We start from the raw sequence: 27,633 nt of genomic DNA on the forward strand, positions 1-27,633 counted from the left end.
CTACAATCTAAGGCAAATGCAATTTTACATTTGTTGCCCAAAGAATTGAGAGTAAAAGTAGGGATATGTTTCTGCAACTGTACTGACATTAGACCACACCCAGAGTATTGCGTGCAATTTTGCTCTGCTTACTTGATAAGGATTGTAGTTGTATTGGAGGAAGTTCAGAGGCGCTTTACTAGATTGAGTCCAGAGTTGAGGGGTTTGCCTTATGAAGAGAGATTGAGCAGTTTGGCTTCTGCTGTTTGGAGTTTAGAAGAATGAGAGAGGTCCTATTGAGATATATTAGCTGCTAAAGGGGATTGATAAAGTAGATATAAAAAAGATGATTCCTTATGTGGGGCCATCTTTAAAACAAGGTCATGGATTTAGGATAACAGATAACAGATTTAAAATAGAGATGAGGAGAGATTACTTTGCTCAAAGGATTATGAGTCTGTGAAACTCACTACCCCAGTGTGCAGTAGAAGCTGGGGCATTGAGTAATTATAAGGAGGAGACAGACAGCTTTTTAATTAGTAATGGGTTGAAAGGTTATGGAGTCCAGGCAGAAAAGTGGAGTTGAGGCCAAGGTGAAATCAGTCACTATTAGATCAAATGGTGGAGAGGCCTCAAGGGGCTAAATTGCCTATTCCTACTCCTAGTTCTTATGTTCATATGTTCACAGTGGGAGGATATTTCATTTGGTGGTGGGAAGGGGAGCTTATAGCTTGTGTTTCCTGGCCAGTTGAAGAGGACCCTACTGGACAGGAGTCCAGTGAAGGCAGAATCTGATTCACCTGACTTCAATTGCCATGTGACCAGAATATCAACAGAGTTCAATCCATCACACTCCAATAAGATTGCATGAAGTCATGGAGCCAGAGTACATTGCAATCTTATTGCCTTCTCATGATAGTTCAGTTATCACTAAACAGTGTACCATGGAGGCACATTCAATCCAATAGCTGCATATTGGATCAGGCAACCATTACAAGAACTGCAAACTTTGGCATTCTTCTTGGAAGGATGGTAAAAGAGGTGCACTGACATGCTTTCAATAAAGGCTATATTCTTGAATTTGTTAACTTTTTAAAGATGTAATTTTAGATGATAATCCTCATCTTTGGGGAACTGCACACTACTGCAAAAAGGGCTCATGGAAGGTGGTAGCAGTATGCCCTGATCATCCAGGAACAGGGAGCCAGAATTGGCAACACTCCTATTGGAGAAGGTTTCCCAGGTTCTGCAACATCTAACTGATGTCCATAGTCACATTTGTCCCTCATTATCTCTGTGATCCTGCAGAATATTAGAAAGTTTCATCATGCCGTTTGCAATGGCTGAGCCTACTCAGTAACTGTTTCCACTAACATTGGCTGCACAAGTGGAAACACCTCATCTCTATTAACCATAAATAATGCAGAGAGTGACATCTCAGCTGCCATTGACGACCTCATTTATTGAGAATGCTGAGTCCACCTACAGAAACCACAGAATTTTGCCTTGTGCACTCTATATATGCTGGCAACATTTCTGCATCACTTCTCTTAATTGTATGCGTGAATCCTGCTATGTGGGCTACTGCCTCGGGTGAATGACTGTGCGGAGTTTGCACATTCTACTTTTATCTGCATAGGTTTCCTCCCACAATCCTAAGATGTGCAGGTCAGGTGAATCTGCTATGAAAAATTACCCATCATGTCAGATGCATTAGTCAGGGGTATACATAGGGCAGGGGAATGGGTCTGGTGGGTTACTCTTCGGAGGGCCAGTGTGGACTTGTTGGGCCAAAGGGGCTGTTTCCATACTGCAGAGAAGCTAATCTAATCAAGGCATTGGGTAAAGCAAGCTTACCTGAACACTATTTCTGGCACTTTGACTACACTCCCCTAATGCTATGTCCATGGTCTTCTAAGTATTGAGCTGAAAATGTGTTGCTGGTCAAAGCACAGCAGGTTAGGCAGCATCTCAGGAATAGATGCTGCCTAACCTGCTGTGCTTTGACCAGCAACACATTTTCAGCTGTGATCTCCAGCATCTGCAGACCTCATTTTTTACTTCTAAGTATTGAGAACAGTTTAAGTCAGCAGCAAAGCATTGCTGATGCTGTGTGACAATCAAAGGTATCCCAATGGAAGGGTAGCATCCCACTGTAAAAGAAATAATTCTTTCCTTCAGACAATCATATCATCATTAAATGGGAAACAAGGTGACAACAAACATTAGAACATTGGAAATGAAAACATATATTTCATTAACATTGATGAAACACCCATGCCACTAATGTGCTCACAAAAGATTTCCTCTTTCCTCTGTTTCTCATTACACCTTGGTGCAGTCCCAAAACCCACAGCTGGGGTGGAGAAAGCCTGCGCTCTGCTACATCCTGATAACTGTGAAGGTTTCAGAGGGTGTTCTCTGGGGGCATGAGGCCTTGAGGAGCTTGGCCTGCTGAGAGCCTCCTGTACAGATGGAGGTGTATCCTGCTCAGTTGAGTTGCTACAGGCAACAGGATCACTGGCAGAGGGCCCAGAAGGAAAACAAGCAGTGAAAACCAGTGAAACTTGGAAAAGACAGTACTGATCTGAATAGGAGTCCAATATTAAAGAATATTCGATGAGTTCAGACCCTGACAATTATTTTGCCTTCTGGGTGGAGGTGAGGAACGAAGAATCTCTGGTTCGTCTTTAGATGAAATTCCCCAGGTGACTGGATGGTGATTCTTCCCCCTTTGAGTGACTCCAGTTTTCTTAAGTGAGTTTGAGATGCCTCATCTTACTCTTCCTTCACCATTGATGTTGAGCATATCTAGCAGCCACTGAGTGTTTTGCCATCGTTCCCATAATAGCAGACAAGTGCTTACATGCTGGAGGCTTGACAATAGTCCAAAGATGAACTGACACCTCAATCTTACGTTCTTGTCTTATGAGGTCATCCAGCATCCCTGCCTGATGTTTCACACCCTCTCTCTATCTCTGTAGGTTGGTTGTGTCACTTGTGGCTGAACTGAGAAACATGTCTTCTGAATGTGGCTCAGCAGGTAACTCTGCCTGACTCTGGAGTTCCTCTGTCTATCAGGGACCTCGTATGTTGCTTCCTCCACAGGCTGTGGGCATGTGGCTCTGATGGTAGTGAATGAAAGGGGTGGCCTTTAAGTATGGCACCAGACCCTTTCACCCTGAAGGAGACAAGGTCTTTCTGTCAGTAGGAATGTGATCCATTCTTTAATTTGTGCTCCAATCCAGTTGCATACAAAATGAGCAAAAAGCAAGTAATTGATGAGAAATGGTAGGGAAATGATGCCATCTAAGACACCTGATGCTGCATTTTAACTGTAAAATGGAAAACAGCATTCATAGTCTCAGTCAAGGTGGAGTTAAGATGCAATATGGAGAGGAAAACAATGATTTGAGCAAGTTATTTGATCCCGAACAGCAGTTGCAATGTCTGCCAGTGGAAAAATTAGGAAATTGGAGGTGCATGTAACAAGAATGTAATCGTATTTATTAGGGTCTTTAATATTCAGACAAGAAAACTCAAAGTTACATTAATACTGTAGTGCATTAGTTCCTGGAAACCATTAGCTACTTTTCCAGATCAACAAATTGAGGAAGCAACTAGAAAACAGACCATCTTATATTAACATTGTGAAAATAAAAATAGAGCATTTGATAACTTTGTCTCTTTCTTTCGCATACTTAGAATACAAATATTGCTGGCAAGGCCAGCGTTTATTGTCACTTCCATGTCATGTTCACATGTGACTTGGAAGCAAGCTTACATTTGGTAATGTTCCTGTAAGTCTGATTCCCTTGCTTATCCATGTGGTAGAGGTGGCAGGTTTGGTAGTTGCGTTCAAAGAGGATTTTCTGCAGTGCTTTTCTTATATGGTGTACATTGTGTGGCTGATAATAGAAGTAGTGAATATTTAGGGTTATGAATGTTGTGTTGATGAAGTCCGTTCAGTGCAGGACAGGTGGTGCTTGAAGGTTTGGGTAGGTAGTTTATTGGATGTTTGTGTTCTCTGCTAATATCTTAAGTTCACCTCTATATCTTCCCAATGAAATCTGACATTGGTAAGATGTGAATGAATGAATGAATCTTCATCAACTTGATTGTTCACAAGTCCAGGACACCCATGGGTCGGTAGGATACTAAACCTCAAGGATGTTAACCCCTACTAATTTGGCACTTTGGTGGCAATGTTGAATATTTTTATCTATGCCTGGCTTTGTTGAGAGGAGGGCATCCAGCTATGGAAATAGTCCACATTTTCCAGGATTTCACCATCAATCATAATCACTGGGGGTTAGGGTGATGGGGTGGTGGTGAGGTGGAGGGGGTGTGGAGTGGGGTAATGTGGCAAGGCATTTTTCTGTGGGAGCTGGATGAGCCTTCATTTTCTGAGTGACCTAATGCAATGCCTATTTTCTCATGCACTTTGGAGAAAGAGTCAATAGTGACCTGGAGCTTAGTTTTTGAGTGAGTAACCCCCATAAGTTCTAGCTTTATCCTGGAACTCACTGACTGAAGCTGGAGTGATTCTGGTTTCGGTTTGAAGATCGGGTATGTTGAGCAGAGTACTTCCCTGTAAATTATCCCATGCCTGTGGGTGATTTGTTGAAAGACAAAACATTTAAAGGATTAATTCATAATTTGCAACTATTATGCTTGCCCTTAAGAAATAAAATCTCTACAGAAAATGTGTTTGAACCATGGATAACAAGAACATTTAATGATGGTATTAGATTATCATAAGAGTTTTCTAATTTTGCCAGAAAGATCTGTCAGCCTGAGGACTGTAGGATTTTATAGTTCTATAATTTAGCAAAGGATGACAAAAAGATATGGATGAAAAAAAAATCAATGATGTGAGAGTATACTAGCTGGAGACCTAGGAATCGATTGTAAATTTTGATAAGCATCTAAAAATGTAAAAGATTAGTGAGTGTATACATGGGTTACTCAGGTTTGATTGTGTTTGAAAGTATCCAATTTAATGGATACTTTGAGCTGGATCTGACATTTATTTTGCCTAAGCATCAATGTTGAATTTCACAGAGGTGAGGAGTCTTCTCTCACTCTGCAAGGGTTATCTCTAATCATATCTTACTAAGCTCACTGTATTACCTATTACTCCAGCGCATTCCCCCCCTCCCCTCCCCCCCCACCCATTCTACCACCTGCCATTACTGGAAGTATCTCATTCACCAGATATTCTCTGGAAAACCAGCATCCTGTATTCCTGTACTATTGTTGAAAGGCTGCTGTGCACCCAGATAGACACGATCATTCTGAAACTGTCCTACCTGGTGACCAACTGTCATTCTGAAGATGCTGGAGAAGGGGAAAATGTCACTTCTCTGACTGGAACCTGGGGATCCTGTTGGATGAAATGGTCCAGAGGGGGGTTGACCTCTTCCCAGAGAGCCTCTAGCCCCTGGTAGCCTGATCTGAGGTCAATAGCCAGCAGTGACTCCCAACCTTCCATACCATTAAACTTGCCTGGCCTCTGTGCTGTCTACTCACTTGCCTGGGACACCTCACCACTGTTCTATCACCTGCACTAGGTGTGCCAAATACTTCCACCTCAATCCCTCCCTCTCTCCTGTTAGAAAATGACTGAGGAAGGGGTCTCTGATATTAGGCTCTTCACCTGCTATGAGGAGAGAATTCAAGTCCTTACTGGAGAATACTGGGACTCCCCTTGTGGGGATACTGAAACATCCATGTCACACAATGACATGGTGAAGTACTGGCACAGTCAAGCATGGTCTGTCTTTTACAGATGCATGTGTTTCCCAGAACTTAAAACTCTGTAAAATCCTGTTTCATGTAACCTAATTGCTGTTACAAAAATCCATAACCACCAGCTGATGTTAAAATGACTGACCGGCAGTTTCTAAGGAATGATGTTACATCTTTTCTTTGACAAAGGTGCATATTTTCTACTCTCCATTCATTTAACATCATTCCCATACCAAAGGAGGATTGAAACCCTATTGCAAGCCCTTCTTCAATATCCATCATTATTTGTTTTGCAGCCTGGGATGCAAGCCATCAAGATCAGGGACGTTTCCACTCCAACCATAGCCAGCTCTCCCAGTACATCGTGCTTATCAATTCTCTTCCAGTCCATTGCATCTACCATATTCTATTTTAACTAATACTTTGTCAGCATTTCTACAACAAACACTTATATAAAGCACTCATTAACTTTTTAATACTGCCATGGAACTATAAACAAATTTCACCCTTTTCCTCCAATAAGCCCCTCCTCACCTCTTAATGCCCATTTATTATTTCCACATTGGCTGAATATTTTTGGTTCTATTTATGATAACTGCCATTCCATTTTTATATTTTGTGTTTCCTAGTTGTATCTTCCACTTGACTTTACCTGTCAGTTTTTTGTCATTGGCTTGGTTCTTGCTTAAAGAATTTAGCTTTCATGCACCATACATCATCTCTTTTGATTCATCATATTTATTACCTCCTTCGTCATCCAAGGCTTTGGTGCTTTCTACTTAACCCCAGATGGAGTGCACCAAAGCTTAGAATTGAAGTATTTTCATATGCAGTCACCTGTACAATTGTTTCTGAATACATTTCAGAAAATCCTACTTCTTTTCACCCTTTGTGCTAACATTATCCCATTTGATACGTGGGTGGTTAAAGTTCATTAGTTTTCACCAAAAAATTGTTTGCCATGACAGAAACTTGGCCACAATGACTAAAGTCTAGATTAGAGTGGTGCTGGAAATGCACAGCAGGTCAGGCAGCCCTTCATCAGACTTTTGTCCAAAACGTTGATTTTCCTGCTCCTTGGATGCAATCTGACCTGCTGTCCTTTTCCAGCACCACTCTAATCTAGGTTCTGATCTCCAGCATTTGCAGTCCTCACCTTCGCACAATGTCTAGAGACTTCCACCTCCCATTCATCCTGAGAACCACAAGAGACTGACTGCACATGCGCATTAAAGGACTGAAATTCAAACATGTGATTTACATTCTGCTCATCAATTTGAAATGTATGTCTTGTTTATGTATGTGTCTGTGAGTATCAGTGAGTGGGTGTGAATTAGAGTCATGAAGGAGACTCGGTCAGCCAGAGCAGCTGGAGGGGACGGGGCGAGCACAGAGTGTGAAACATGATGTTAGGTACTAAAAGTGACATTGGAATCAGATGAAGTTCTGACTGGACTTCTGTGAAGCATGCAGTCTGCTATTGTGCTGATCTTAGAGGGGTTGATTGATATGGAGTACCTTCGTTAGTCTGAAGCCAACCCACAAGCAATCAGGTCTGTAGGAGTGGTTATTGGCAATTGCGTGTGCATGTGTGTGTGTGTACACGCGTGCGCACATGTGCAGTGTAGACTAACCTCCAATTGTCTCAGCCATCTTGCCAGGACAGTGTGGTAGTTGATGTTTAAAGCCGAGAGAATGGATAATCTCACATTTACTTACATTGAACTTCATCTGCCTTAGTTTTGCCCACTCACCTAGTCAACCAATATCCCTCTGTAAGTTTATGTTATCATCTACACTTCCTACAATGCCATCTAACTTTGTGTTATCGGATAATTTGGAAAAGTAAATTTCTGTGCCATTATCCAAGTTGTTAATTAATAATGTGAATAAATGAATCCCTTTAATTTAATCCTTAAATATGCCTTTCCATGTTCAGTGGCTTACATATATATATGTCCAGGTGGCTCTATTCCTGGAGCTCATGTAAAATTGAACAATTTTGGTTTGTTTCTAGCTCTCCTCATTTTACCTTATATGGTTTTTTAAAAATCATTTTATTGGGTGTGAACATAATGGACATTTTTTGCAAACATACACCATTGAGTCAGAGGTGTTGAATTGTATTCTTGATAGCTGATTGGCTTTCTAGGTCATTTCAGAGGACAGTTAGATTGAACACTCTGGAGTTACTTATAGGCCAGACCAGACAACCTCAGCAGATTTCCTCCCAAAAGGGCATTAGTGAACCAGATGGACCTTTACAATAGCTAGACAGTCACATGGCCGCATTACTGATGCTAGTTTTTATTCCAGATTTGTTTAATTAGCTGAATTTAAATGTCCCAGCTGCTGTGGTGGAATTTGAGTTCATGTCACTGGTATACAGTCTCATAACATAACCACGACTGTTCCCAATGCATCACTTCACATGCCTGCTCATTAAATTTCATCTGCCATTGCCTGTTCATTTCATTAATCTTTCACTGTCATTCTGAAGTCTGTAACTTGCATCCTCAGTGTTTACTGCATTTCTTTTTTTGGTGTCATCAGCAAACTTTAAAATTATGCTCTATAATGTATGTCATTAACATATTATGAAAATAACAATGGCCTCTATATCAAGCTTGTGCAACACCACTGCTGACTGTCCTCCAGTCAAAAAAAACTGTTCACCTTTACTCTGCTTTCTGTCTCTTGCTGAATCTTGCATCAATACTGGCGCTTCCCAAGTTATCACTTCTGGTACCATGTTCTGCTTTGTGGTGCCATCTCTGCTGCTCCTAATCCTACTTTGTAGCCATAAGCAACTCTGTTACACCATCTGCATTTACAGGCAGAAATCTTGGAAACTAAATGCAACAGGAGTCTAGAAGCAGCAAAAAACTGTCTCTCAAAATTTAACTTAACATTTAAAGCAAGTTACAAGAGCAACCATTATGACTTGGAAGAGAAACGGAATCCAGAAATGGTAAACCAACAACAAAGCAGTAAGTACTGTACAACCACTTTAAATTATACAGACAAGTGGGTGTTGGTACCTGTTGGTGTTCTGTGATCAGTGCACAGTATCTAGTCAGATAGAATAGTCTAGGACGTTTCACCATTTTGAAGTTGTTCAGAGAAACATTGAGTCAAACATCATACTAGTGAACAGGAAACTTATATACTATGTACAGTCTTATACAAAAGCATAATACTCTGGAACTTAGTTCCAAGAATCATATTGAACTCAAAACATTAACGCAGTTAATCTCTCCCCAGATGCAGCCAAACTTGCTGAGTTTCTCCAGAACTTTCTCTTTTTATACATTGTATACAGAATCAGACCGGAAAGAGCATTTCTTGATCCACGTTGACTTGGACCTAGTTCCAAATGTGTCTGGGCCTCAGCGGACATCACTGATGGTGCATCCCATTCAAATGCCATTCTCCTACAATCTCAGTGAAAGATCTATTAAGCCTACACATTTAAAAAATGCTACATAGAGATTAAACTTTTAAATAATACTATAAATGACCTCTAAAGTGACTGAAACTATTTTCATTTGACTGGTGTAGCTGGCCAATATAACTCAGTTGAGGCTTTGTTAGATGTTTTACATTTCCAGACAATGCCCAAACGCACCAGTGTTTTGGAATTACACACAGAGAGACTACAGAGAAAAGGTCAAGAAGGAAGATTTCATTTTGGTAGAATTGTCTGAGATTTTGCTGCATCGATTCCTGAGGGCAGACAACACCAAAGGCCACTCAAGCAGCAGCACATGCTGCTGTTTATTGCCAGAAATCAACATCCTCTCAACTGGAGCTACACCAACTAAATTATCCCCCCAGTACCCCCAAGCATTTATGAGACATGATACCAGGTTGCACAGTTCAGAAGTAACTTCACATCCTAAGGACTTAAAAGGACTCATTGATGCCTGCGTTCACTCCTTATTCTTAATCATTTTTATCATTACCAAAATTAGCATGTGTGTTACTGAAATACTCAACCCTGGCAGCAAAAGGTAAACAAAGCACTGAATTAGTAAAGGCTCTGCTCTTGATTCTAACCTAGTTCACTAATGTGATCACTACTATTGGTTTATTAGGACTTTGCATCAAACACAATTTACACTGGCCAGGTAATTATTTTACAATACTTCTAACAGAATCCCATGAGAGACATAAACTACTGATTGTAAAACATCACATGCATATAACAGAAAGGACAATACGCAGTTAGCAGTAAAATCGGTTATTTCACAAGTGAGGAAGCCTGTATAACAAGCTCCACAGCTGCATTTTATCCACCTCATACTCACTAGAGAAATCAAAGGCAGATTGCACTCACTGGATTTGTGTCATTTTCCTCATTATACTAGTGTGACATGACATATTTTACAATTCAGACCAAACACTTGCTGTCATTTATATGGACAACCATAATGCCAATGTTAGTTGGCAGATAAATAATTGGATTAGAGGACGGGACAAGTCTGAAGAAAGTCTTTAACAACTTCAATAGAAACTTGAATGTCATCAACCAGCAAAAAAGAATCTGGATCTCTTCGTAATGAATATTGGTTTATAATTTTGCTCAAAGTAATGAAAACATTTACAATTTCACCATGCACAGACTTTATGGCCTTCAATAACTCCTAGATATCAATGTCTCTCTGAATCTTTTTCCCTAGCACCTACCCTCCTCAAGCTTCCTGTCCTTCATCAAGCTTCAATTCGTCTCTTTGACGTTTGGCAAATAAATTGCCTCCATCTTTTGTTCTAACTGTACTCTGTGCGGTGTTTCTATTTTCTTTCCTGATTTTCTCCCTGAATGATTATTACGAGCCAAAGACTCAACTCCCTTAAGCCTCAATGAATTTCAAGCTTGACATGATGCATACCTCTTCCAATCACTCCAAGATCATGTCTTCAGCCAAGATGCTTTATCTTACATAATTTTTTCCTCTATCATCAGAACTTCCAGTTCAGACGATACCTCACCTTGACTACTTATTGTCTTTTCATCCAATTTTTGAGAATCACTAGCATGATTCTTTTAAGAATTTGCCATCTAAAATTCTCTACTTCCCTACATTACTCAAATCTATCTCCCCGTTGCATCACTGCATTTTTTTTATGTACGAATGAATTATTTATTTTCAAATATGTCTTGAAGATACAGTGAAGAGCGTTTGTTGCCACAATCCAGCGCATTACAAGTATGGGTCTCAAGCACTGCTTCGGGGCTTCTGCAAGGCGTTCCAATCCTGAAGGAATCCTTCTTCTGGGACAGTAACAACTTTGATGCCCCAGGGAGATACTGTTGTTTTTTTCATGAATGGATGTCTATCATTTGAAAACATGTCCTCCTCAGCTTTCACTATGACAAGCTTCAAAGCATTGTCTTCCAGACTCTCACTGACCTCATCGTTTCTGCGAGATATCGAACATCCTTCTTCCACTGCGTTCCTCAACTATTGCATTGGAACAAAGGCCAACTCAACATATGTCTACCACTAGCCTCCTCAACTCAGCTGAACATAAGGTTACATTGAATATAAATAATTAAAGAATTATTCTTTCATTCTGTTTACTTCTTCAAAAGTATCGAAATGGGAGATATTATGATTCGTAGCTATGGTTGCCTTCTCTAACATAAATATGGAGCACACTTGTGCCAAGTCTACTTCACATCTTCCTTATTTACACTGAAACTGTATTCTTGTAAATTTCTGCTCTCAACTTGTCATCAACTTTGCTTTTCGCTTCTATCCTGTTTCAGTCCCTGCCTGTCCTTTTGTCTTTGACATTTGGAACACCATTTCTGTGGCACTCAAGTTTCTTTACATATTTGTTCATGGATTGCTGGAATGGCTGCCAATTATTGTCCATCCCTAGTTGCTTTTCAGAACGTGGTGTGAGCTGAGGTACAAATGGTGCAGGTACACCAACAATGCTGTTATGAAAGGAGATCTGAATTGATGATCCAGTACTATTGAAGGAACCACACTTTAGTTCCAAGTCAGGATAAGACTGACTTGAAGACGTTCTTTCAGGTGGTGTTGTGCCCATGCATCTGCTGGTCTATTTTGATAGAAGGGTTATGTTTGGACAATGGTACTGAAGAATATTCATGAGTTGTTGCAGGGTTAATGGTGAATTGGACACACTGATGTCACAGTGGGAGTGAATGTTTAAGGTGGTGAATGTGATACTGTTTACAGCAGTTGTTCTGGATGGTGTTGTGGTTCTTAAGTTTTTTTTAAATTATTCATAGGATGTGGGCATCAGTGGCTTGGTGTAGAAATGTATTGTCCATCTCTATTTGTGTGCAAAGGTAGCCAGGAGCTTCCTTTTTGAATTTCTGCTGTTCATTGGATGCAGGTACATCCAAAATGCTGTTAGGGAGGATGTTCCAGAATTTTGACTCAGTGATATGAAAAGAATGGTGATGTGTTTCCAAGCTATGCCAAATAGTTTAAACAGTAAGGGACAGATAGAGCTAAATGATTCCATAACAAATGGATCAGATCTAAGGTGTGCAGTCCTGCCACATCCAGTTGTGAATTATGGTGGACAATTAAACAATACATTGGAAGAGGAACTCCACAAATATCTCATTCTTAATGATGAGGGAATCCAGAAAAAAGAGCAAAAAAACCTGAAGATTTTGCAACAAGATTAGATATCCATTAGCTGCTGTGAGCCAAATTGCATTCCAACATAATTTGTAACCTCATGGCTTAGTATATCCTCGACTCTACCATTATCATCAAGCCAGGCTGATCAACCTTGGTTCAATGAGTTTTGTGGGAGAGAATGCCAGGACTAACATCAGACAAAAATGAAGCGTGAACCTGTTTTAGCTACAAAGCTGGACTATTTGCATGCTAAACAGTATAAGCAGCAGTAATAAATAGGGATAGGTATTTGTATAACCAATGCAGGAGAAGGCTCCGCAAGCAGGTAAAAGTAATGACTGCAGATGCTGGAAGCCAGATTCTAGATTAGAGTGGTGCTAGAAAAGCACAGCAGTTCAGGCAGCATCCAAGGAGCAGTAAAATCGACGTTTTGGGCAAAAGCCCTTCATGTGCTCTGCAAACATCCCCATCTTCAATAATGAGGCAGAGCAGCACATCAGAGTAAAAGACAAAGCTGAAGTATTGACAACAATCTTCAGTCAGAAGTGCTGAATGAATGATCCATCTTGGTCTCCTTTGGATGTCCCAAACATCACAGGTAACAGTCTTCAGCCATTCAATTCAGTTCACATGATATCAAAAAACAGTGGCACTGGATACTGCAGTTAGAGGCAATGGGTCATGTCAAAATCCCAACAATAATGCTGAAACTTATGTCACGTGTTCCAGTGCAGCTACAACACTGACATCACCCAACAATGTGGAAAATGGCCAAGGATCCAGTCCACGAAAAAAACAGGACAAATTCAATCCAGTCAATTGCCACTCCATCAGTCTATTCATAATAATCAGTAAAGTCATGGAAGGTGTCATCAACAGCGCTATCAAACACCACCTGCTCAGCAGTGACGCCCAGTTTGGTTTTTGCAAGGGACACTCAGCTCATGACCTCATTACAGCCTTGGTTCAAACATGGACAAAAGATCTGAATTCTAGAGCTGAGTTGAGAATAATTACCCCTGACATCAAGGCTGCATTTGACCAAGTGTGGCATCAGGGAGTCTGAGCAAAACTGGAATCAATGGGAATCAGAGGGACAAATTGGAGGCTATTTAGAATCATACCTGACACAAAAGAAGATGATTGCAATTTTTGGAAGTCAGTCACCTCAGTTCCTGAATATCTCTGTAGGAATGCCTCAGGATAGTGCCTTAGGTCTAACTATCCAACTACCTTCAGCTGCTTTATCAATGACCTTCACTCCATCATAAGGTCAGAAGTAAGGATGTTCAATGATGATTGCACAAAGTTCAGCAACATTCATGATTCCACAGGTACTGAAGCAGTCCATTCCCAAATGCATCAAGACCTAGTCAATATCCAGGCTTGGGCTGACAATTAACAAGTATCATTCAAGACATGAAAATGGCAGGCAATGACTATTGCCAAGAAGAGACAATCTAACTATTAAGCATTGACCATCAATGACATTATCATCTTGGAATTCGTAATTGCTAAAATCCTGTGAGTTACGAGAGACCAGAAACTGAACTGGAGCAGCTATATAAATATTATGGTTACAAGTGCAGTTCAGATGCTAGGAATTATGAAATGAATAGCCCATGTCCTGACTCCACCATCTACAAAGCATAAGTGAGGAGTGAAATGGAATACTCTCCACTTGCCTGGATAGGTTCAGCTCTAACAACATTCAAAAAAGCTTGGCACTGTTCAGGTCAAAGCAGCCTGCTAAATTTACATCATATCCACAAACATTCACTTCTTCCACAACAGTATGTATTATCTCCAAGATGCATCACAGAAATTCACCACAGATTGTTCAACAACACTTCATGATACCATGATCACTGCCGTCTAGAAGGACAATGGTAGCAGATATAGGGGAACATCAACCCCTATAAGTTCATCTCAAAGCCATTCACCATTGTGACTATAGACAATAGACAATAGGTGCAGGAGTAGGCCATTCAGCCCTTCGAGCCTGCACCGCCATTCAATGTGATCATGGCTGATCATCCTTAATCAGTATCCTGTTCCTGCCTTATCTCCATAACCCTTGATTCCACAATTCTTGAGAGCTCTATCCAACTCTTTCTTAAATGAATCCAGAAACTGGGCCTCCATTGCCCTCTGGGGCAGAGCATTCCACACAGCCACCACTCTCTGGATGAAGACATTTCTCCTCATCTCTGTCCTAAATGGTCTACCCCGTATTTTTAAGCTGTGTCCTCTGGTTCGGCACTCACCCATCAGCGGAAACATGTTTCCTGGCTCCAGATTGTCCAATCCTTTAATAATCTTATATGTCTCAATCAGATCCCCTCTCAGTCTTCTAAACTCAAGGGTATGCAAGCACAATAGCTCCAGTCTTTCAGTGTAAGGTAATCCTGCCATTCCAGGAATTGACCTCGTGAACCTACGCAGCACTCCCTCAATAGCCAGAATGTCTTTCTTCAAATCTGGAGACCAGAAATGCACACAATACTCCAGGTGTGGTCTCACCAGGGCCCTGTACAGCTGCAGAAGAACATTTTTGCTTCTATACTCAATCCCTCTTGTTATGAAGGCCAGCATGCTATTAGCCTTCTTCACTACCTGCTGTACCTGCATGCTTACTTTCATTGACTGGTGTACAAGAACACCCAGATCTCTCTGTACTGCCCCTTTACCTAAATTGATTCCATTTAGGTAGTAATCTGTCTTCCTGTTCTTGCCACCAAAGTGGATAACCATACATTTATCCACATTAAACTGCATCTGCCATGCATCTGACCACTCACCTAACTTGTCCAGGTCACCCTGTAATCTCCTAACATCCTCATCACATTTCACCCTGCCTCCCAACTTTGTATCATCAGCAAATTTGCTAATGTTATTGCTGATACCATCTTCTATATCATTAACATATATTGTAAACAGCTGCGGTCCCAGCATGGATCCTTGCAGTACCCCACTGGCCACTGCCTGCCATTCCGAAATGGAGCCGTTTATCACTACTCTTTGTTTCCTATCAGCCAACCAACTTTCAATCCAAGTTAGTACTTTGCCCCCAATATCATGCACTCTAATTTTGCTCACTAACCTCCTATGTGGGACTTTATCAAAAGCTTTTTGAAAGTCCAGGTACACTACATCTACTGGATCTCTCTTGTCCATCTTCAGAGTTACATCCTCAAAAGATTCCAGAAGATTAGTCAAGCATGATTTCCTCTTCATAAATCCATGCTGACTCTGACCTATCCTGTTACTACTATCCAGATGTGTCATAATTTCATCCTTTATAATAGGCTCCAGCATCTTTCCCACCACTGAGGTCAGACAAACTGGTCTATAATTTCCTGTTTTCTCTCTCCCACCTTTCTTAAAAAGTGGTACAACATTAGCCACCCTCCAATCCGCAGAAACTGATCCCGAATCCATCGAACTCTGGAAAATAATCATCAACGCATCCACGATTTCTCGAGCCACTTCCTTCAGTACCCTGGGATGTAGACCATCAAGCCCTGGGGACTTATCAACCTTCAGACCTAACAGTCTCTCCAACACCAATTCCTGGCAAATATAAATTCCCTTAAGTTCAAGTCCTTCAGCCACTGTTACCTCAGAGAGATTGCTTGTGTCTTCCCCAGTGAACACAGATCTGAAGTACCAATTCAATTCTTCTGCCATTTCTTTGTTCCCCGTAATATATTCTCCTGTTTCTGTCTTCAGGGGCCCAATTTTAGTCTTAACCATTTTTTTGCCTTTCACATACCTAAAAATGCTTTTACTATCCTCCTTTATATTATTGGCCAGTTTACCTTTGTACCTCATTTTTTCTCTGCGTATTTCCTTCTTAGTAATCCTCTGTTGTTCTTTAAAAGCTTCCCAGTCTTCAGTTTTCCCACTTATCTTTGCTATGTTATACTTTTTCTCTTTTAACTTTATGTTTCTTAACTTCCCTCGTCAGCCACAGCCACCCATGCCTTGTCCTAGGATCTTTCTTCCTTTTTGGAATGAACTGATCCTGTATCTTCTGCATTATACACAGAAATATCTGCCATTGGTCCTCCACTGTCATCACTGCTAAGGTATTGCACCATTGAACTTTGGCCAGCTCCTCCCTCATAGCTCCATAGTTCCCTTTATTCAACAGAAATATTGTCACTTCCGATTGTACCCCCTCCCTCTCAAATTGCAGATTGAAGCTTATTGTATTATAGTCACTACTTCTCAATGGTTCCTTCACTTCGAGGCCCCTGATCAATTCTGGTATGGTTGCACAATACCAGATCCAGAATTGCCTTCTCCCTGGTCGGCTCCAGCACCAGTTGTTCTAAGAATCCATCTCTGAGGCACTCCACAAAGTCTCTTTCTTGAGGTCCAAAGCCATCTTGATTCTTCCAAACTACCTGTATGTTGAAATCCCCCATAACAACTGTAGTAACATCTTTGTGACAGGCCAATTTCAGCTCCTGATTTAACCTACATCCGATATCCAGACTTGGAAATATATCATTGCTCCATCAGTGTCACTGGGTCAAAATCCTGGAACTGCTTTGCTAATGGCATTTTGGATGTACCTTCACCAAAGGGACAGCAACGGTTCAAGAAGAAGCTCCAGAAAGATAACTAAGGATAGGCAATAAAAGTTAGCTCAACCAGTGGCACCCACATCCTGCAGATGATTATAAGAAAAGCCTTCAAGTTTGAGGTAATGATCCATGTCGACTATTTTTTGATGTTCCCAGCGTTGCAAATGCAAATTTTCAGCCAGTTTGATCAAAAAATGCCTTACGACACTGGATACTGTAAAGGCTATTGGTTTTGACAAACTTCCATCAATTGTGCTTGTGCTTCAGACCTTGTCAAACCCCAGACAAGCTTTTCCAACACACCTATTACACGGGCGGCCACCCGACAATGTGGAACATTGCTCAGATTAGATTACTTAGAGTGTGGAAACAGGCCCTTCGGCCCAACAAGTCCACACCAACGCGTAACCCACCCAGACCCATTCCCCTACATTTACCTCTTCACCTGACATTATGGGAAATTTAGCGTGGCCAATTCATTTAACCTGCATGTTTTTGGAGGAAACCCACACAGACACGTGAGAATGTGCAAACACCACACAGTCGCCTGAGGCTGGAATTGAACCTGGGACCCTGGTGCTGTGAGGCAGCACTGCTAACCACTGTGCCACCGTGCCGCCCCCATACACTAAAAGCAGGACAAATCCAAACTCTGTTCCACTGAGTGCAGCTTTCATTTAAGAGAGGTAAACTATCTTTAGTAGATTTGCACCATGTGCTATGGGTGCACATTTCTCAGGCCCTGCTAAAATCCCAGGCAGCAAACAGTGTTGGAACTGGTTGGATCAGTTTTACAATCAGGTTAATAAGGAGGTAGCACCAAGTTTATGTGTCAATAAACTATGACCTGCACCCCCCCACCCCCCCCACCATCTCCATCCCCAACTTATTATTAGCATTGTTATTGTGTGAGATCTCACTCTCCAGCCTCCATCAGGAATCTCTGTTATCATTATGCTCTGAACTAACTGCAGTTCTCTTGTGTCCTGTGTCTTATCATGTACAGATCCTGTCTCTATGCAATACAGAAATCCATGTGAAATAGCGGTTATTATCTGGTTACTGTGGGTGTGAAATCAAGTAATTGTGTTTCTTCTTAGTTTTCCTTCTCTGCTTGATCATTTTGTACTTCTTGGATCTCTAGGAACACAAAGTATACAGGTTGGGTCTTGGAGAGGGGAGGGGAAAAATAAATAGTGCATCCTCACACTACCTGCACTTTTTCAGTCAGCAGAGATGGTGCAATAAGGGGAAATGTGGAACATGAGAAGGAGGATTGGCTCTGAAGATATGGCCATCTGCTATGGATTTAGCTCCACTGTTGGTTACAGTCTTGGCAATGGTCATTCCTGTAATGACCATTACCATCTTCTCCATGGGGGCTTGAATACAGAGCATACCTCTTTATCTCTGGCTCATTCCGGTCACTTCCAGTTAGTTGCCACCTTCTGTTACAAGAAAAGTGGGAAGTGTCTTTGTGAGTCATGTGGCTGTCAGTGTTGATGTGTGTGTGAACTATGAAATGCGTTTATGAGGCTTTATGTTTTTCACAACGCTATTCTGAATTATGTCAGCACCTTGAGAAGCCACGACGAGATGCATTTTCAGTTTCAAAGGCGAGGCAAGCTACAAGGAATGCAGCAGCAGCCATAATGTGCGCAGCCAATGAACGGCATGGCGAAATACAGATATTAGTGTGGGTTGCCAGCACAACTAAAGCAGGAACAGCAGCAGAAGCAGGAATCATAATATTGAACAGGCATCATGAATGTGGCAAGCTGCCTGCAATGTATTGATTGGATGCGTGATAATGATGCAATACCATTCCTGCACAGCTTTCCCACAGTTTTCAAAATAGTTGCAAGCAGTTCTGATAAAGAACACTCCTTAACAACTGCAGTGGAATGTCAATCCAGATTATGTCTATCTTGGTGTGATGCTAAACACCATAAACTTACAAAGTAAATATAAGAATTAAAATAAGGACGATGATTGCAGTGGGGAACATTGTTGTATCTGTTTAAAGGGCAAAGAGGAGGAGGAATCCCTGAAATGTATACAAGAGAACCTTTTAATTCAGAATGCATCCAGCCCACACAGGAAGGAAGATCTGGGGAATCAAATGGGGCATGTAGAGCATGTTGAAATGGAAGAGCATTTGGATAACTGTATCACTAAATGAGCATGAAAAGCGTAAGAGGCATCATTTTAATAAGGGTGAAGCATTGCAATGCAGATGATAGTGAATTTCAAAATGTGGCAAACATTGAGGAGCATAACAACAGACGTCAGGAGTACTTAGACATCAAAAACACCGTTGTTGATGTGCTAGCTCACATTGGATCCTGTTTATGCTCACTTCAATGACCGACATTAGCTCTTGGTTAAACAATGCATTGATTCAGATGTTCAGGCTGCATTCTGATGGAACTGCCTATTTTCACCCAGGACGTCCGATCTCAGCTGAAGCAGAAGTGGATCAATAGACTTCTCCAGATGAAGTCTAATAAGTACAGGAGAGCTGAAGGAAGGAGAGACCACAGACACACTCCTGTTTTAGTGGCAGGAGCTACCATTTTTCAGATATGTTTATCAGAGTCTCAGGTCTTTTAATGAATGAATGTGGGTTTGTGAATGGATGCTGAAAACTATGTTGCATGAAAAAGTGCAGCAGGTCAGGCAGCATCCAAGGAACAGGAGAATCAACGTTTCAGGCATAAGCCCTTCTTCAGGAATGAGGAGGGTGTGCCAAGCAGGCTAAGATAAAAGGTAGGGAGGAGGGACTTGGGGGATGGGTGTTGGGAATGTGATAGGTGGAAGGAGGTTAAGGTGAGGGTGATAGGCCGGAGAGGGGTGGGACGGTGAAGTCAGGAAGTAGATTGCAGGTCAAGAAGGCGGTGCTGAGTCTGAGGGTTGGGACTGAGATAAGGTGGGGGGAGGGGAAATGAGGAAGCTGGAGAAATCTGCATTCATCCCTTGTGGTTGGAGGGTTCCTGGGCAGAAGATGAGGCCCTCTTCCTTCAGGCGTTGTGTTGCCATGGTCTGGCGATGGAGGAGGCCAAGGACCTGCATGTCATTGGCAGAGTGGAAGGAGGAGTTAAAGTGTTCAGCCACGAGGCGGTTGGGTTGGTTGGTGTGGGTGTCCCAGAGGTGTTCTCTGAAACGTTCCGCAAATAGGCGTCCTGTCTCCCCAATATAGAGGAGGCCACATCTGGTGCAGCGAATGCAGTAAATGGTGTGTGTGTAGGTGCAGGTGAATTTGTGACGGATATGGAAGGATCCCTTGGGGCCTTGGAGAGAAGTGAGGGGGGAGGTGTGGGCGCAAGTTTTGCATTTCTTGCGATTGCAGGGGAAGGTGCCAGGAGTGGAGGTTGGTTTGGTGGGGGGTGTAGACCTGACGAGGGAGTCACGGAGGGAGTGGTCTTTCCGGAACACTGATAGGGGAGGGGAGGGAAATATATCCTTGGTGATGGGGTCTGTTTGGAAGTGGCAGAAATAATGAAGAATGATATGATGTATCTGGAGGTTAGGGGGGCGGTTGGTGATGACCAGTGGGGTTCTGTCCTGGTGGCAATTGGAGGGGTGGAGTTCAAGGGCGGAGGAGCGGGAAGTGGAGGAGATGTGGTGGAGAGCATTGTCAACTATGTCTGAGGGGAAATTGCAGTCTTTGAAGAAGGAGGCCATCAGGGTTGTTCGGTATTGGAATTGGTCCTCCTGGGAGCAGATGCGGCGGAGGCAAAGGAATTGGGAATATGGGATGGCGTTTTTACAGGGGGCAAAGTGGAAGGAGGTGTAATCTAGATGGCTGTGGGAGTCGGTCGGTTTATAGTAAATGTCCGCCCGAGATAGAAATGGAGAGGTCTAGGAAGGGGAGGGAGGAGTCTGAGACAGTCCAGGTAAATTTAAGGTCGGGTGAAAGGTGTTAGTAAAGTGGATGAACTGTTCAACCTCCTCATGGGAGCATGAGGTAGCTCCGATACAGTCATTGATGTAGCGGAGGAAAAGGTGGGGGTGGTGCCAGTGTAGCTGCGGAAGATGGACTGTTCCACATATCCGACGAAGAGGCAGGCATAGCTGGGGCCCGTGCGGGTGCCCATGGCTACTCCTTTGGTTTGGAGGAAGTGGGAGGATTGGAAAGAGAAGTTGTTCGGAGTGAGGACCATTTGTGATTGGATGACCATGATCATGAGTGAATGAGTGAGTTGGTGAATGGATGACTGAGTGAGTGGTTAGATTTCTTTCTGGGGTAGAGCACAATATCAAGCCCCAGAATTACGAGAGTCATCACAAAAGCTAAAGACTTTTTCTCCAATCTGCCTGTTGATTTAGGCTCAGCTTGACAGAAAACATAGATCAGTCTTCCACACTCTCCTCTCTATTATAGATGAATAGGTACTAGCTTTTGCGAAACAATTATAAATTGCTAACATCTAACATCAAACCCAGGGACCTGGGTTTGATTCCCTCCTTGGGTGACGGTCTGTGTGGGCTTCCTCTAAGTGCTCTAGTTTCCTCCCACAGTCCAAAGATGTGCTGATTAGGTAGATTGGCCATGCTAAATCATGTATAGTGTCCAGGGATGAGCAGGCTAAGTGGATTAGCCATTGGAAATGCAGGGTTACAGGGATAAGATAGTGGATAAGGAGTGGGTGTGGGTGGATGCTCTTTGGAGAGTTGGTGTGGACTTGATGGCCTGAATGGCCTGCTTCCACCCTGAAGGGATTCTACAACCATTAAAACTCTCACGTCTTTTCTAAAATTCACCCAATACACATATACAGGCCAGGAAAATATATTGGTGGGGGAGCCAATAAGGAAAGCAATTCAATGATTCCTGCTTTCAGGGTTTGCTGAGAGGATTCTTCTGGCTTGTTCAGACTTTCTGGTTTTTGATCTCTCTTCTCAAGGTACTTTGATTGGCTTGCAAGAGACACAGTCCAACTCGTTCACAAATGATAAAGTCTCTGATTTATTGTTTAATAGCAACAGCTGTCGAGAATTTTGCTTTTCTTTAGGCTTTCCATATTTTTAAATGAAGAGAAAGTCACCTGAGGCTGGAATTGAATCTGAGTCCCTGGTGCTGTGAGGCTAACCCTGTGCCACCCAACCACTCTGCCACCATGCTGCCCTACCACTGTGCCACCATTTAGATCAGATATCAATCAGCATGTTGTTATGCTAAGTATCCAAATAAGTACAACTTATCTGGATCTATACTCAGCTCAGTTGAAGAGACATTTATGGAGGGTCCAGGGCATAGGTCAGTCCATGAGATGTGTAAGTTTACAGTGTAATTGCAGTTCATTTATGCATATTCAAATTTTCAAATGATCCAAAGCATAACACAGACTTATGTACAGATTTTACTGCTTTGGAATTGAGAAGACACAGCTTGTTTTTAAATTCATCTGTGGCTTCAGACCTTACTATCTCTGTGTCCCTCTCTAATCATTCAACCTCTGAGTGATCTGCACTCTCATGATTCTACATATGGACATATATATTAGGAGCAGAAGCATATATTCAAATACCCTGTCTCAGCTGCCTTTTGAGGCAGAGAGTTCCAAAGTCGCGTAATCTTCAGAGAGAAAAATTTGCTCCTCATCTCAGTTCTAAAAGAGCAACCTCTAATTTTAAACAGTGCCCCCTATTTCTGGACTCAACTACAAAAGTAAATCAACTAGGCAAAAGTGAGGACTGCAGATGTTGGAGATTAGAGTCGTGAGTGAGGTGCTGGAAAAGCACAACAGGTCAGGCAGCATCCGAGGAGCAGGAAAATTAACATTTTGGGCAAAAGCCCTTAATCAGCAATGAAGTTGGGAACCTCGGGAGTGGAGAGATAAAAGGGAGGGGGGGTGGAACCAGGGTGAAGGTAGCTGAAAGGTGGATGGAGGTGGGGGTAGTGGTGATAGGTCGGAGGGGAGAGTGGAGTGGGTAGATGAGAAGGAAGATGGACAGGTAGGACAGGTCATGAGGGTGCTGCTGAGCTGGAAGGTTGAAACTAGGGTGAGGGGAAATGAGGAAACCAGTGAAATCTACATTGGTGCCATGGGGTTGGAAGGTCCCAAGGCAGAAGATGAGGCGTTCTTCCTCCAGGCATCAGGTGGTAAGGGAGTGGCGTTGGAGGAGACCCTGAAACCTGCACATCCTCAGTGGAGTGGAAGGGGGAGTTGAAGTGTTCTGCCACGGGGTGGTGGGGTTGGTTGGTGCAGGTGTCCTGGACATGTTCTCTGAAGCACTCTATGAATTGGCATCCTGTCTTCCCAACGTAGAGGAGACCACATCGGGAGCAACGGATACAGTAAATGAAGTGTGGAAGCGCAGGTGAAACTTTGATGGATGTGGAAGGCTCCTTTGGGGCCTTGGACTGAGGTGAGGGGGGAGGTGTGGGCGCAGGTTTTGCAATTCCTGCCGTGGTAGGGGAAGGTGCCAGGAGGGGAGAGTGGGTTGTTGGAGGTGTGGGGGTTGGCATGGATCTGACGAAGTAGTCGCGGAGGGAATGGTCTTTGCGGAAAATGGATAGGGGTGGGGAGGGAAATATATCTCTTGTGGTGGGGTCCATTTGTAGGTGGCGGAAATGGCAGAGGATGATGCGATGTATATGGAGGTTGCTGAGGTGGAAGGTGAGGACCAGGGTGTTTCTGTCCTTGTTGCGGTTGGAGGGGTGGGGTTCGAGGGCAGAGGTGTGACAAGTGGATGAGATGCGCTGGAGGGCATCATCAACATTGTGGGAGGGGAATTTGCAGTCTTTAAAGAAGTAGGCCATCTGGTGTGTTCAGTGGTAGAACTGGTCCTCCTGGGAGCAGATGCGGCAGAGGTGGAGGAATTGGGAATAAGGGATAGCATTTTTATAGGAGCTAGGGTGGGAACAGGTGTAATCCAGGTGGCTGTGGGAGTCAGTGGATGTCCTTTTTACATCCAGTTTTATGAAGACCGTTCAGGTTCCATATACTTCAATTAAATCACTTTTTTACCCTTCTAAATTCCACTGTAACTAAGACCAACCTGTCAAAACTTTCCTCATGAAACATTCCAGACATCAATCGAATAAACCCCTCTACATTGCTTCTAAAGGATTTACATCCTTCTCTAAATAAGGAGACTAAAACTGCACTAAATACTGTATATTTCATTTCACTCAGGTCAGTTAAAAATGAAGAACTCTTTATTTTAATGTTCAATTCCTCTGTAATAAAAGATAACATTCTGTTAGCCTTTTGTTCCATATCTACATTCTAACATTTTGTGACCCATGCATTGGAATGCTTAGAACACCTGGATCTGCAGTTATCCTCCAGTTAAATAATGCTTTTTAAAAACTTCTTCTTACCAAAGTGAACTATTTCACATTTTACACATTAAAGTCCATTTCTATATTTTTACCTAATAACATATCCTATTTATATCATCTGTTTACATTTTCTTCATAAAGTACTTGCCTACCTAACTTGGTGTTAGCTGCACATGTTGCTACCATGCCTTTGCTCCCTTCATCTAAAACATTGATAGAACTGATATAAAAAAAATGAAGCCCCAGTATAGTCCCTGCAGAATCCCATTTGTTACATCCTGCCAATCAGATTTATGCATACTGTCTATTTTCTGTCAACCAGTCTATCTTCTATCCAAGTGTTACCTCCTACATTATGAACTTCTTTTTGCAATAAACTTTTATATGGCACACCATGAAATGCCTACTGGATGTTCCAGTACCTCGAGTTAATAGGCTCAAAGAAATTCAATAAATAGGAATGACATGATTCCACTATTGTGAAACCATGTTGTGTCCACATATTGATTGTGCTCATTCTGATTATATTGATTACTTGAATTTTCTCAATGTGCAGTAACAACCTCCATAATAATTGAATCTAAGGTCTTCTCCATGACAGATGTTAAGCCAAATGATTTATAATTTCCTGTTTTCTCCTTTGCTTCTTAGAGAAGTTGTATCTACTATTTTCTATGATGTGAAGGTGCTGCAGTTGGATTGGGGTGGACAAGGTCAAAAATCAAATGACACCAGGTTATAGTCCAACAGCTTTATTTGTAATTGCAAGCTTTCGTAGCTCCGTTTCTTCCTCAGGCATGGTATAATAGGGAGGAATAAGACACAGTATTTATAAGCAAAAAAAATGAACACCTTTAAAACTAACTGTCCTTTTAATTTTAAGGTTGCTTATAAATACTGTGTCTTATACCTCCCTATTATAACACGCCTGATGAAAAAGCAGAGCTCTGAAAGCTTGTTATTTTCTAGTCTGACGGAATGTCTCCAGTATCATGACTCATTGGGGTAGTGCGGTAGAAGTCAAACCCCATTATCACCTGAGTTGCAAATGAGAAAATCCAGTTAAACCACTGAATTGTGCATTTCAACCTAACTGTTTAATTTAGGTTAGAAGAATAAGCACACTAAGTTGTTCATTAAAATAATAGTTAGTTTTTATTGTTAAGTGTTGGAGGCAATGCCAATAAAAACAAACATGAATAGTTAATTTATAAATCTGTAACTTGAACTCCACTCCCTTTTAAAAATACTATTCCTATTCAAACAGACACACAGAGAGACAAAACAAGAATAAAAAGTGTAGGAAAATAAAAGAATCAGGAAGAACAAAATCAATAGCAACTATCCAGACCACAGAGGTTTAATGAGTCGCTTTCTTTTGGTTCCTTCCACTTCCTTTCAAGTCTTTGCTGATGAGACAATGTCTATTCAATCCTAATGCTATATTTCAATTATTGTTTGAGAATTTACTTCTTTTTTGAAGGTATTTCTCCCCCTTTTTCCTGTTACTTCTCCACATAGCAGAGAGAGAGAGAAAGAAAGAGCAAAACAGAGAGCAACAGTTTAAGATATTTTCTGTTTCCTGGCTGGGTGTTTATCCTGTGTTGTCCACATACAAAGCTGTTAGTCACTTATCCAGGAGGCAATGAAGTGGTTGTTACTTATGTTGAGGCCTCCTGAACCACCAACAATTAATTAATTGAAAAATCGATCAAAGGACTGCCTCTGGACAAAACAGCTTAACATTTTTTAAAACATCTCCTTCGAAAATGATCTCTCTGACAGCTTTATATGTAATGTGGACTTCTAATGCTCATATCCACCTGTCAGAATTGCTTTACTTAATCCTTTCAAATTCAATGCAGGCGGTTTTAAATTCCAATACTTTTGAATGCTTGCTTCAGGAACCAACTCATATACATCCAGAATAGTCTGCTGTGTAGCATTATAATCCTGTTAAACGTCCTCCGATTGTGGAGCATAAATTTCAAGTGCTCTACCTGTGTATTTACTCTGCATGGACAATATCCCATTTTCCTTCATTCACCATTTGGTTTGTTATTTTCTCAAATAACAAAAAGAATGCTTCCACATATTTTTTTTTCAAATTTTGGCAGGGCCCATAAAAATTTAAACATTTCCTAAATGGACTTTTGATTATGACTAAGATTTTTCCCCATCACAGAGATGTACAGCATGGAAATAAACCCTTTGCTCCAACTCATCCATGCTGACCAGATATCCTAAATTAATCTAGTCCTATTTGCCAGCACTTGGCACGTATCCCTCTAAACTCTTCCTATTCATATACCCATCCAGATGCCTTTTAAGTCTTATAATTGTCCTAGCCTCCACCACTTCCTCCAGCAGCTCATTCCATTTGTGCACCATCCTCTGTGTGAAGAATATTTCCTCTCTAACCCTCTGCCCTCTAGTTCTGGATTCCCCCACCTCAGGGAAAAGACCTTGTCTCTTTACTCTATCCATGCCCCTCAATTCAAGATCTTTTCCGTTTTCATTTATGCTCTTTTACTTGTCTTTCCCTGCTATTGTGAGATTCTTCATTGGTTTTCCTCATGCTCAGACATCACTAACTGTAACTCAATGTGAATGATTCCAATGTCTTTAGGTTTTGGACAGTTCACATTTGAGAGGATGCTCAACAGCATGAGTTCTACAAACCATGAAGATTTTGCAGTGAGAAATAAGACTCATACCTTATGGAGCTCTACTGTTTGAGCATCCTCTTAAATACGTGCTATTCATCAATTGAACTCCATTTCACTTAATAACTCATGAAAGACTAATCATTAGTCCAGTGCACAGTGCAAGCATAAAAGTAGTATCCAGTCAAAACAACAACTACTGCTTTAATCTCAGATGATAGTACAACTGGACAAGTCAGATTCTTTGACTCGTCTTTAGTATTGCCAGCTAAAATGATAATAAATGGGAGCTCTTGACCAGGATTTGAATTCAAAGAATTTAAGTTAGATTTGTATGTCCTACAAAGAAACATTTATGTGGAGGTTTTGGACATAAAACAGGAGTACTGTGCTGAGATTTATTGCACAGATTGGATTTGCAAAATTACTTTGAATGTTGCCATGAGTTTTCTGGGAATATAAAACAAAACAATAAATTATTTGAAAACTTTTATTAAGGCTGAAATGAGAGAGTTAGCAGATAATTTCAAGACAGAAATTTATGTATGATCTCATGAGAAAGTCGTGTTTAAAGTAATTACATAACATTTATAACTAGAAAGAAGGAAACCTGAAATTGAGGTAGAACATCTAGAATTAGGTAAGATGCAATTAGAAAGAAAAGCAAACTCGGCTTAGAGAGAGAAAAAGAAATAAAGGAACTTGAATTAAAGCAAATA

This window comes from Hemiscyllium ocellatum, chromosome 4, assembly GCF_020745735.1.
Source record: "Hemiscyllium ocellatum isolate sHemOce1 chromosome 4, sHemOce1.pat.X.cur, whole genome shotgun sequence".
NCBI classification, from domain to species: domain Eukaryota; kingdom Metazoa; phylum Chordata; class Chondrichthyes; order Orectolobiformes; family Hemiscylliidae; genus Hemiscyllium; species Hemiscyllium ocellatum.